The 13,329-nt window shown below is 35.3% G+C and overlaps 1 protein-coding gene across 3 annotated transcripts in view; it reads right to left on the bottom strand.

The window, feature by feature from the left end:
- NRG3 (neuregulin 3) overlaps positions 1–13,329 on the bottom strand; it is a 395,896-nt gene that overhangs the window by 183,764 nt on the left and 198,803 nt on the right. The window lies entirely within an intron of this gene.

Below are 13,329 nucleotides of genomic sequence, written 5' to 3'. Positions count from 1 at the left end.
TATTTGTAAATGTTAAATAAGAAATAATCTACAAAACCACTAAGTATGAAAACCTTTGAAATCTTGTACAACAGAGGTCCTTGCTTTAGGGACATCTGAACACAAAATGAAAGATGTTCTGTAGCTTTCAGGCTGAAGATCACCCTCCTCTAGCAGCGTGCAAATATTTGTTTATAGTGCATCATCCCTGTGTTTTCCTAACTCCATGATTCCTTCTACCACAAGTAAAACAGATGGAAAAACCATCCTAGAAGTGATGGAGGAACACAGCTGACAAACTTCAGGCCTCCTCTATCTTCCATCACTTGGTTGTTGACCACAGCTGATGGTCAGTCAGATGCTGCTAAAAAGGTGGATGGATACAGCTCAGTCTCTAACCTGTTCACATATGCCAAGTCATCTTCACCACAAAGTACATAATTTTTATTTAGATAATTATTTAAAAGTTAGATTTATTTATTGTTAAAAATACGTCAGGAGTGAAATTTGCCTTCCTTGTTTAAAATAAATAGGAGCTATCTATATTTTTAGCATTGCAAAATTTTACCAGTTAAGTGCTTCATACTATTAAAACATTACACATCTACATTATCTAGGAAACATCATTTTTGCTGAGAATAGAAAGCTTACTTAGAACCTACTTATTGCCCACAATAACCAGAGCTTTGCCTCACTCTCTTTTTGTGTGAAGTAATCAGTAGTGGAAGATTGTTATTTTAGAATTATTAGCTTTAATATTGTAATTCAATATACTTGAAATACTAATTGCCCTCTTTCTGATCCTTACATCTTCTTTCTTTTGATCCAAATATGCACTTGAAGACTAATATTAGATATGATAAATACATTTTTAAACAGCAGTTGTACATATCTCATTGCCAAAGCCAGGCACAAACTCTGTTAAAAAGATTCAACACAGTAAAAGCCAAACTTGACATAAACTTATTAGAGCAGATGACATTCATAAAAAAGAAAATAATTGTGTAAAGACCTCAAAGAAGAAAATGAACAAAATCATCCAATCTTCATACTAGATGAGTCTATCAAACAGAAGACACTGAAGGATTTAGGATGAGACCACACAGTGTGAGTCCACACTATTAAGTCTACAATTACTCCTAAAGGATAATTTTCTGCTGAAGATAAAATATTATCTAATGATATTGGCAAAACACAACACTCAAAAGGTTAAAAACATCAAAAGCAGTCAGATTCTTCTTACATGTACTAGTGACCAGAAAAGCCCCACACCACTTCACGGCTTGTCACATTTTTCAGCTAGTTCTCAGTGCAGGAAGATTTACATATAATTATGGCCATACATAACAGGAAGAGGCTTTTAGTGCAGAAGTGATAAAATCTCTTTTGGATAATCCTAAAGACTTTCAGTTGTTCTTTTTCAGTTGTTAGAATCACCTTTTCTTTCTTTCTTTCTTTCTTTCTTTCTTTCTTTCTTTCTTTCTTTCTTTCTTTCTTTCTTTCTTTCTTTCTTAATTCTCCCACCATCCTTTAGAGATGTGAATTAAAACACTAGAGCTGGTGAACAAATTTGGCAGAATTCGCATGATGAATTGAAAATGATTTACATTGTATTTTGGTCAGATGTACTTGAACACATCACAGGCAATATTAAAAGGCAAATTATAACACAAGCACCTCAAGGGTCTACTGGGAATATATAAAGCTTACTGATGCAATCTGTTGCATTATAGTAACATAAAGAAAAACCTGAATGACAAATTACATGGCAGAGAGTAGAAATAAGAGCAGGTTCTTAGTAATGCAACTGACCAGCCTCCCTGCTTCCCTAGTTTTCCTGGACATTATGTCTTTTGTTTTATTTGTTGAATACAATGATTGTTTTTTAAATGAAGTTTGACTAGCAAACATAAGAATGGTTATATACTTATGCTTAGGTTTGTTAAATATTCTTCTTATATCTATAGGTCAGGAAACTGGTTAAAAAGTGATCCTTCAAGCATTTGGAATTCCAGATATTGTCTTAGAAGATGTGGGGGTCTTATTCCCAACCCACATCAAGTGAAATTCTGCATGGATTCAGCATCTTGTAGCTAAAGATACACACAGCAAGTTGGAGCACATGACAAACAAAAAGTCCCACCTTGCTTTTGGAATCTTTGAATTTTATTGATGAGATTGGTTATTTCTTATTTTATTTACCATTTTACCACAGATTTTTGGTCAATTTTGTAACAGAGTAAACACACCAATATTTGAATGAATACTTTAACTTTATATAAGGATAGCTGCCAGTAGCATTTTTAAATGATACTACAGGCCACACAAAAAAATGCATCATCATCAATTAGAAAAAAACCCACATCCATGCTCATGGTGAAACAAAGGCAAGTAATTCTTAGAGTAGTTTATTTCTAAACTATAAAATCTATGCTTCACATACCACCATACGCATGCTTTCATGCAATATTCTTAATTTATTTATGCACAAGAAAGCATTTGAACAGGACAGAACATTTGTGTGCTGATTAACAAAATTTTAAGACTCTCCCACTGGTTGTATTAAATCACATACAAGCTAACACTGAAGGTAATGCAACAGCATTTATTTCCCCCCTGGCATAAAGAAAATAGATGGCTATACTATTTCACTAAGCATTAAAGATTTGTCTTGCTCTATCTGCTCACATGAAGTACCTTAGCTTAAATGCACATTTTGACCCTACACTTTGTTCACCATTCTTCCAGTTATAATAATGCACTTGCAAGAAAATACACTTTTGCTATATCTCCCTTATATGCAAGAAGAGTTTTCTCATCAAACGACATTTTTATTTTCAGTTTATCTCATGATAACCTTTCAAGTGGCCTAAATTCTGGATATTTGTCTCAGATATTTATTCTATGTTTCCTGAAGGGCTTCTGGATTTAACACTGCTGACACAAGCTTCTGTAAGAGGAAAACCTCAATTGTTTCTGTTCGTCATCTCAAGCATGCAACCCTTTTGAGACATACCATGCATTCCCAAGTAGTTCTTTACTCAATGTAAGGACTCTGCTTTATTTTATTTTCAAGCCCTGCTAAATTACCCCATATGTATGCATACCAATTTAATGAAGCAACTTCAAAAGATGACACATTCAACAGCTTAGCAGCTACATTGAACAACTAAACAGTATTTTAAGTGAGAACTGCATTGTTTCCAGCTACAAAATACAGGCACTTCACTCACACTCAGAGACTTAAATTTCCAATATGTGGGATACACATTTCCTTTTGGAAAGGCACAACTGGAAATCAGGTATAAACCTCTATTATTTTAGGTAAGATAAAGATAAGTATAGCATACATGGAAACTAGAAGATTACACGTGGAACACTTGCTAAAGATAATATATGTTCACAGTTTTCTTAAAAATTAGGGAGGGGCAAAAATAAAGCTGTCTTCAAATTGAAAGCTCCTAACACTGTTCTGGAACATCCTTTTTTGAGGCAGTTCCCACAACGAAGGAAAAAAAAAAAATTTACAGGGTGACTTAAGACTGCAATAGGTGGGTTCAGACTACACAGTGTAATCTCTGTCACTCCGCCACCAAAACTCAAGCAGAAAAGGTCCTGAGAAATGTCATTTAAACATTTTGAAGGAGAGGTTGAACAAGATGTTTTTGACTTCAGAATGCTAGGAAAGTTTTCCTAATTAATTATTGACTGGTATTTCTTTTCTCCCGATACCCCAAAGACTGAGATGAATCACAAATGCTGTATATCATCCCTCACAGGGTCCAGCATTCTGAATCAGGCACTCAAAAATGCAATTACAGATTAGAACTGAAAAGTCTGGTTTAAGTGATTTTACTAGGACTTGTGGACACAATGGAGCAGAAATAGAAAAAAAAATGTCAAAGGTGAGCAATCTAGCATGTTATAATAAACAGCACATGCTTTTCTGCCCTAATACTCTGCACTCCACCCATTTTTTTATTTCTTTTTTTCAATTCAACACCTCTTATTCTCCCAGTCCCTCTACTACAATGAACAGGGAATCTTGGAGAAAAAAAGTATCAGAATATTCAAAACTATACAAGGCATACATATATATATACATATATATATAATATACATACACATTAACCCTGACGAACTAGTGTATCTAGTTAGTCTTCCTTTTGAAAAGAAAGAAATCTCCCCACCAAATGAGTATCGCAAAAGTAGTGAAGAATTTACACTAGAAAGAATATCTCAGTGAAAAAAGAAACTAATTATTTATGTTGTTCTACTTCAAGTACAAACAATGAAAGATTTTTGCTACAGTTCCAGTAAATATCAGTATTTTCCAGTGCTTTGTTTTAAACTACAAATTGTATTCAAAACAATGTTCTATTTAGAATGAAGAGATGTGTCTAATACTCCCTAGAAACACTTTTCAGCTGCAAAACTGCTAAATGCCAGCCCTGCTACTCTTACAGACCTAGCCGTAATTAAATACACAGACAATTTAATAGCTGTAACTATTATACACAAAGCATCCAAATGAAATTATATTATACTAATAGAAAAAGCAGAGCCATATTTTCAAACCTGACCATAAACCAAAATGTTTTGTATTCTGCAAACTCCCAAAGTAAACTACATGTTAACAAAAATGTAAAGTAAAAAATCAAGTTCCTTCCTAAAGTAACCTACACGCTTTAAAAACAAAATCCCAAAAATAATAATAAAAACCAAAAATAAAAAAAAAAAAGACAAGTTCCTTCCAACCACTAAAGAAAAGAAACTAACCTCTGATTAAGTCTGCTTTACTATTTTCTTTAATTTTATAATCTGCTGGGTAAATGTAATTTTACTATGAGAACTTGGAAATTAGTAAAAAGTTGTGAAACATTAACAATAAGTTGACAGCTAAAAAATGATAAAATAAAACAGGGAGGTTTGGGGTGTTCTGAGATTAATCCAGCAACTGTTTTTCATTGGATAACACATCTCTTTTACAATGTTACTGTTGAGTTTTCCTCAATCTAATCAATAAAAAAAAAAATTCATATTCTTCTGCTTAATTGGCTCTAAGTGTAGAGTCATGGATCTAAAACTTAGGAGAATTTGCTTAAGGTTTCAATAAGACTCCCATCTCAACACTCTGTGCAAGTATCAAGATACTTGTTGGTACCAATGTTACATATGAGACAGTTCCATTCCAGAAATACATGCCCACACAACACAATATTTTAGATCTAATAAAGCCCTACTGAGTAAATGTGAGGACATAGCCAAGGCTAAACACACACAATTTTTGCTACTTTAAGTAACAAGGATCTTCTTCACTCCTTGTTACCTGGGCCTTACCTACTAAATGGGAAAGTATACCCAACTCTGTTTATCGAGGGCACCAGACATATTCCTAAGGGTCTCCAATCCTGCCTTTTTAGTAGTGCTTCAGGAAGTAACGGATTCACTTAATTTTACTTTGGCACTTCTAAAACTTCTTTTCACTAAATCTGTCTGCTAAAAGTGAACTTATCTGTTGGCGACCTTCGGTAAAGCATTAAAAAATTAAAATGAAAAAAATTCTAATAGATAGTTTACATGCCTTTCAGAATCAAATAAATCTATGTGGTTTTTACTGAATTTTCTTAATATATATTTTTAATAAATAATACATTACTAGATAATTGTTATTCATGCAACAAAAAAAGCTATTACTCTGTGGGGGGTTTGTTTGTTTTAAGGCAAAAGAAACTTGCCAAAAGCTGGCTGGCCATCAGACTTGGAGTGCTCTTGCTCCTCATGTTGTTACTGCAGAACATGAATTCTTCTGGTCACTTTGTATCCATATTTTTTCATCACAGGATTACCTGGCAATATTTTATAAAGTGAACTGCACTACCACAAGCAATGCACTCTCCATCAGAAATTACAACATCACGTATAGTTCTATTCCTCTTTCAGCAAAGCAGCACTGAAATTCTAATTATAAGGCAACTATAAAGCAAAATGATATTTCAATAAAGGATCCAAAAAGGCTGGCTCATAATGCTAGATAGTTTAGAAATTGAATTTTTCATCTAACACATATAACTGCCAGGGTCTGAACTGACTATTGCCTCTCACTAGGATTTTCAAATGACAGCCACAGGCCCCCACTCTTTTTCATTTGTTTGTTTTATCAGAGACCACCTACTGCACAAAATTAGATTACTTTACAAAAATTTTTTTCATTATATTTGAGATTATTATTTTGCCCCCATCTGAGGAACCCTATATAATTTATCCCCTTTCAGTGATGTAGTACTTGATCCCACCCTTACGACTGTCTGGAAATCTGTGAACCACAACCCCAACTGGTACAAGTAAGCAGAGCTCTGCTGAGATTAACATATTAAAAAAAACCCAAACCAAAACTCATTGATGGTGCTTACAAAATATATTTGTAAATTATTATATGAAACTTGCTTGAACTGGCTGAATAACTGAAATAATAGTCTTTATAAAAATCAAATAAAATTAAAAACAGTACAGTGCTAAATGTCAAAGTGCATGGAGGAAAATGAAGTATTATAGCAGTCAGGTAACTGAAATGTTTATTATTTTCTTAGATGAAAGGAAAAAAGCTCCTGGTTATTTGTTTTTTTCGGTGCAGAGTTACATTAAGGTGCCATTACAATGAACCTTAAGGGTAACTCCACATTTTTTAAACATAAAAACAAGAAACCCCCAACCAGTAATGTTACCCCTTCTGTAATGATAAATAAATGCATGATACTCAAGTTCTTACAGCAACCACTGCTCAAGGGCATGATGCTGAACAGATCCACAATCCTAGATAAGATGGAGAGAGAAGGGTAACAATCACCTCAATGAAGTTGATTTCTCATGAAACATCAAAGATAGCTTCATAAGCCACGCCCTGAGATTAAGCGACATGAGCTGCACTCAAGCCAGTCTATTCAGGTTTTATGTTCCCTGTTCAGAGAAACCAGCAGAGCACAGCATAGAGATACCCTGGCAAGCCATACAATAGGTAACTTCAGGTGTGAAAGGACTGCGTTAGTCAGCATCACATTTCAGCTGATCAGACTTCAAAAGGCTAAATATCCTTTGAACCAGATTCTGTTGAATTCCCTTCTGTGAATGGAATCTATGTCTTCTTTCTTTAATCACAGCTCAGAAGTCTGGTACTTCCCAAATATACTCAGAATTGGAATGATCTCCCTTTTCTTTCCCAAATGAAGGCATCTGTGAAATCCTCTAGATCATTATAATCTCTGTTGCATTGTACTGTAAACTATCTCAAAACTTAAATGTAGTCCCAATGCCACTGCAAAGAAAAATTACCCCAAATAGTGACAACATGTCAAATTATGTACATTACAGCCTCAGAAGCAGTCAGAACACTACTGCCTTATGTAGCATAAATATATATATATAGTGTTAGCCAATTTTTCCAATTTAAGCTTCACCATCATCTTCATTTTAGATTTAATTTATAAACTACTAAATAATTAATTCACAGTAAATATTAGACAATATGTAACACAAAGTAACATCTAAATATGTGCAGAGATCAGGTAACTTGAAAGATGACTCCATGTGATTTTTTTAATGAGATATGGAGTTTTTATGATATGGAGTATCTGCAGAGACCTATACATATGAAAAGTGAAATGTTTTGCTAGAATGTGGATCATAAAAACACTTGAAATAATAAAAGAAAGGACAACATTAATTACAATAGCAATTTATGAACAATATGTCTTTATAGCCCACTGGTTAGACGCTTTGATGGCTCTAGATAATCTTTAACCCTCAATGGTATAAAAGAACAAAATTTCACTAAACTTTCAAGTGCAAATAGATAATATCTTGCTTTTTTTTTTTTCTGGTGGTGTTGTAGAATACTTAAACAGCCTAGATCTTAAAATATTTTTAAAATATTTTGGTAGCAGATGAGCTCTATTTCTTGATAAGTTTGTTTGGATGAAAGACAATGTGTAAACTGAAACAGTACACACTCACCTAAATGTAAAAATGCAAGATGACTCTTCATATGTGTCATGTCTATACAATACACTGTCAAGCTGTATATCAAAAAAGATGCAAGATGACTCTTCATATGTGTCATGTCTATACAATACACTGTCAAGCTGTATATCAAAAAAGATGCAGGGTACAGGGAATAGATTTAAAAGTATAAGCACACTGAAGATCTTTTTTTTTTTTTTAATGACTTATAGAAGATGTGCACATTCATTTGAGATTATGTATCCATCGCAAGAGCTAATGTTCTGGAGTATAAAACTCATGTAACATTCCAGTTAGGGATACTACAATGTTTTACATCAATTAATAATGCGGCCAATGATGCATAAAGTTTGCAAAACCACGTACTTTTAAAAAAAAGTCAAATTAATACTGCAGATACATATAGATGATATGAGTGAATGTGACTCTTCTAGCAGGCTAATAAAAATAATTTGAAACTCTGCTCAAAAAGAGAAAAAATAGCAAATAAAACACATAACTGTACTGTTTCACCTATGAAATGTGGAATTTAACTGATTTATACACCAAAGAACTTTACCTACATGCTCTTTTTTTTTTCGCATGGCATAGCTTTCAGGTTGTAGACTTCTCAAAAATTTCAAAGCATATAGTTTCACCTGTGACTGAAAAACTATGATTAAATTAGTTCCTGGAGAGGCTGTGGAAAAGACATATAGTCTGTAAAAGAAAGTGGCTAAACAGTGGCTGTTAGACACTACAAAATTCATGTTTTTACAGAACTATCCTGCATATTGGAAAAAATCAGTTGTGCTATCACATCACGTTTCTCTGTAGTCTAATTCTTCCCTCCTTGTAATCAACAGTCAGATGGAGGGAGCTCTACAACAAATCAAACTTCTTGTTATTCACAACATAAAATAAAACAAAATAGAAATCTCTACAATGACTGGCAATGCTAAAGCTACACGAAACAAATGCCTCAAGGCAAGCAAGTCAAATCTGATTTATTTTTTACCAGAACAGAATAGGCTAACAGTGCCTAAAACGAAATAAAAGGTCCATCAGAATTGATGGTTTCAGCAGACGAATGCGATCACCTCTGCAGCCTGTACAGCTACCTCTGTGACATGATGAATTTCAATCAACATCAGCATAGAGAATCCTAATTTTAATCCATTAGAAAACAAAATGCTGTAACATGACAGTGGCATGATTCTTGCCACATTGTTAATCAGAAATATATACTGATTCCATTTTGGGAAGAAAACACAAAGTATATCACTAAACTGTAACTTCTGCTTCGCCATGTATTGCTTAACATGCCTTACTCTTGAAGAAACGTTTTTTAGCTTTGGGTTAATGGTATGTTCAGCAAAATTTTACTGAAATCCAAGTCAGGCAATCCTCATTCAATACTTCATTTAGATTTAAGTAAGAATGTCACCACATAGGCCACTATCCCCCGATAACAACCACAAGGTATGCAGTGCTCCAGCTCATGCTTCTAATGAAACTGTGTGATTCCCTTCATGCAGTTCTCTGTTAAGTTCTCTAGCTTTCCTAAATTTTCCCTTAGCAATTTCAAGCTAGTTTGGCTAATTCTGAACTGACTGGCATTTCCTCTGCATCTCAATAATCACAATCTTCAAACAAGGAGGTCTTTCACTTCAGATGTTTTCAAAACATCTGTACGATCAAGTCCTAAGCAACTGAGAATAAAAATCAAATTGCACTCTCATCCTTATCTCAAAGATAACCATACTTTCCTCCATTCCTCTGTTACTTTTCATTTTCATATGCAACTTGCTTCTAGGTCTTAGGTACTTACTACCAGCTGCACAGTTGCCAAAAATAGTCCTGATTCTTCTGGAGTCTCTTATGGTTCAATTGCAAATATGAGAATGACCTGATATCATCTGTTACCTCCGTTTTTTCAAGCTTAACTTGGCAGACTCAAAAGGTCTGAAAAAAAGCAATAAAGTTGTAGTCAATCTAAAGACCCAAAACCAGACAGGAAGATGGAGTTCATTCTATAGATGTTCACTGAACCATAATCTGGAGCAATAACTGTAACTCAGCAGTTCAAACTCCACACACTCATAACCCAAGGTGATGGTAAGTCCTCTGATAGTCTCAATTAAACACAAAATACAGAGGGAAAAAAGATTTGCTCCCTGTGACTTGTATCATGCGCAGGCACCAGAAAAACTAATTATTTTAAATATGTCAGCATAAGAAACATTACACAGCTAAATCACAGTTACAAATCTCAGAGAAAAGGCCATGCTGTTGTGATGAAGCTCTGCAAGTCCATGAGAAGACTGCAGTCTCAGTGTGACTGCTTAAATCCACTTGTGAGCTTTCAATCATATGAGATCGGTAATTCAAACTGAAGGGAAGAGATGTCAGCTAGTGAAAGTCATACAGAACAACAGAACACGTAAGTGCTGGCTCAGTGTTGTTAATGAAGCTGGGTGCTGATCCCACACTGAAGTAGGCAGAAGAAATCAATATAACTGAATTCAGTAGCTGATTTGTGTGCTCTCAGCAATGAATCTGGTTGTGCTAGGGGCTTTCACACAGGGGATTACTCGAATTAAAGCAGAAACCTTTCGTTCATGAGATAAGTGGATAAATGTTGAAATTATAAGAGAATCCTTCAAGGTTGAGACCTAATAGCATATCCGGAAGGAGCCCTTATCTTTTACAGTGGGAAGTGTAAATTAAAATGCAATTCTATAGTTTAGGCAGCTCAAATCTAACACCAAACAGAATCAATTCCTTCTCCTACTAGCAGTAAGTGAGATCAACGCCATGGAGATAAAAGCCAAACCACTCTTCTACAGATTAAAGCACCATGCACCAGACTCACTGAAATGCATCATCTCTGGCTTTATGTCCACCTCTCAGCCTCTGATGAAAGGGTATGTTCTTGCAGAGGATGTTCACTTGAACCTTGACATTGTTTGTGCATGGCTGAAAATACAAGGCATCTAACCTATTATTTCTTCTTCTAAATTGTTTATGTGTGCTGAAAGAGAGGCAGGCACCTACTCAGCAGAGGCAAATTACCAGACACCAATAGATACAATACTGCACAAGCATGCTACAAACTGGCATACAGTCCAGAATCCTACTGAGAAGATAGTAGGTCTAAAAACCCCAGAAGATCACACTAAGGTTTTGCACTGATGAATGGGAACAGGAAACCAACTCTTCTGTAGTCTTGAACTTCTACTTGCCAGAGGAAGCTGGCAGCTAGGTTTAACATTAGGCACTGATAGGAATTCATTAAAATTTCCCTAAAAAATAATGAATGCAAATTCTTAAACCTTCCTCCTTTTCCATATACCAGACTGAAGCTCAGACATTGTAAACTATGTCATTTGATTCTCTCATGCAGTATGTATCACACAGGCTGAAAGACGGTACAGAGGTGTTACAGGGATTACAGCAAGCCTCTGATCTTCAAACATAGCTGTTGCCCACTGGGTGGGACAGTTTATTACTTATGCCGGCAAGGGAACACAGATGGCTGTTCTGATAAAATGTGGTGGACATGGATAAACTACCAAAACAGAAACGCATGTGATGCACATGCGTAACACAAAAGTAAAGCCCTCCAGAAGGGAACTTTTCAAGTGCATCTTTGCTTGCCATTTCAGAAGTTTTTGGAAATTATTTTTTCCTTAATGGAAGAAACACACCCCACACTCCCACTGCACAATACATATCATTAAAATATATTATTTATTTCTCATCTTTGTTTTTAATGTAGATGCATCTACTGCTGTCCTAACAGTCACAGCCTGAGCACCCAGAGACACATCTATCTGCCATTTATGAAGCTGAAAGGTTTTTCTTCAGACAGTTCAGGAAAAAAAAAAAAAAAAGAAAAGAAAGATAAAATAAGCATAAGATCACACACATATTAGTTGTGTTGTTTACACAAACAAAAAAATCAGAACAAGATTCAGAAGTCAATTAAGATTACTTAAACTTCAGTGAAGGAAACCACCAAAATTCTTTTCTCTCCTAAAATTTCATATATTTGTTTTCTTCCAATAGTACAATCAACCAAGAACTCTTTGTGCAATAACAAGTGTGTTCAGAATTCAGCTACAGGTTCATAACCGACATCTGAAATACATTTTATATATACATTTTACACAAGTTAAAAGGAAAAAAGGCCAAGTAAATCTTTCCTGTGAAAATCCTCAGTACTGTGTATAATGGTAACATACTTGATTATCATATATAGCACAATCAGCAAGATACTGTTTTTTCAAAAAGAAAAGTAGAAAACCCCACCACTGAACTAGACAATAAAATGAGAGAGGAAAATATAAATTTTAAGAAATACGTGGAGTATTTTCTATGCTCAAAGGCCTCAAAACTCATTGATTATGTTAGATGCAAAATTAAATTTACAGAAGTCAATTCTGAGGAGAAGAAAAGGAGGAGAGGAAAGGAGAAGGAGAAGGAGAAGGAGAAGGAGAAGGAGAAGGAGAAGGAGAAGGAGAAGGAGAAGGAGAAGGAGAAGGAGAAGGAGAAGGAGAAGGAGAAGGAGAAGGAGAAGGAGAAGGAGAAGGAGAAGGAGAAGGAGAAGGAGAAGGAGAAGGAGAAGGAGAAGGAGAAGGAGAAGGAGAAGGAGAAGGAGAAGGAGAAGGAGAAGGAGAAGGAGAGGAAAAGGAGAGGAAAAGGAGAGGAGAAGGAGAGGAGAAGGAGAGGAGAAGGAGAGGAGAAGGAGAGGAGAAGGAGAGGAGAAGGAGAGGAGAAGGAGAGGAGAAGGAGAGGAGAAGGAGAGGAGAAGGAGAGGAGAAGGAGAGGAGAAGGAGAGGAGAAGGAGAGGAGAAGGAGAGGAGAAGGAGAGGAGAAGGAGAGGAAAAGGAGAGGAAAAGGAGAGGAAAAGGAGAGGAAAAGGAGAGGAAAAGGAGAGGAAAAGGAGAGGAAAAGGAGAGGAAAAGGAGAGGAAAAGGAGAGGAAAAGGAGAGGAAAAGGAGAGGAAAAGGAGGAAAGAAAAGGAAAAGAAAAGGAGGAAAGAAGGAAAACATTCTGCTGTAAATAAAACTCCTAACAACAATTACTAAAGTTTCTAAAGACTCTCTAGAAACAAGACAGTGATCAGATTAGGATCATTACAATTGCCAGAGTGACACACTAAAATAGTGATATGAAAAAGTTTGAGATAATAGACAGTGCACTCAACATGAAGCATTCTCTCAGACCTGACCTTTAGTAAAACAGAAAAGATGTGAAAATAATTATTTCTGATACATACATGGAAAAAAGACACGGTGAATTTGTGGAGAATTTGGTGATTTAGACTGTCACCTGCTGTCCCTGGAATAC

The sequence above is a fragment of the Patagioenas fasciata genome, chromosome 8 (assembly GCF_037038585.1).
Source record: "Patagioenas fasciata isolate bPatFas1 chromosome 8, bPatFas1.hap1, whole genome shotgun sequence".
In the NCBI taxonomy this organism is placed as follows: Eukaryota; Metazoa; Chordata; class Aves; order Columbiformes; family Columbidae; genus Patagioenas; species Patagioenas fasciata.
This window is presented reverse-complemented; position numbering and strand designations above follow the sequence as displayed.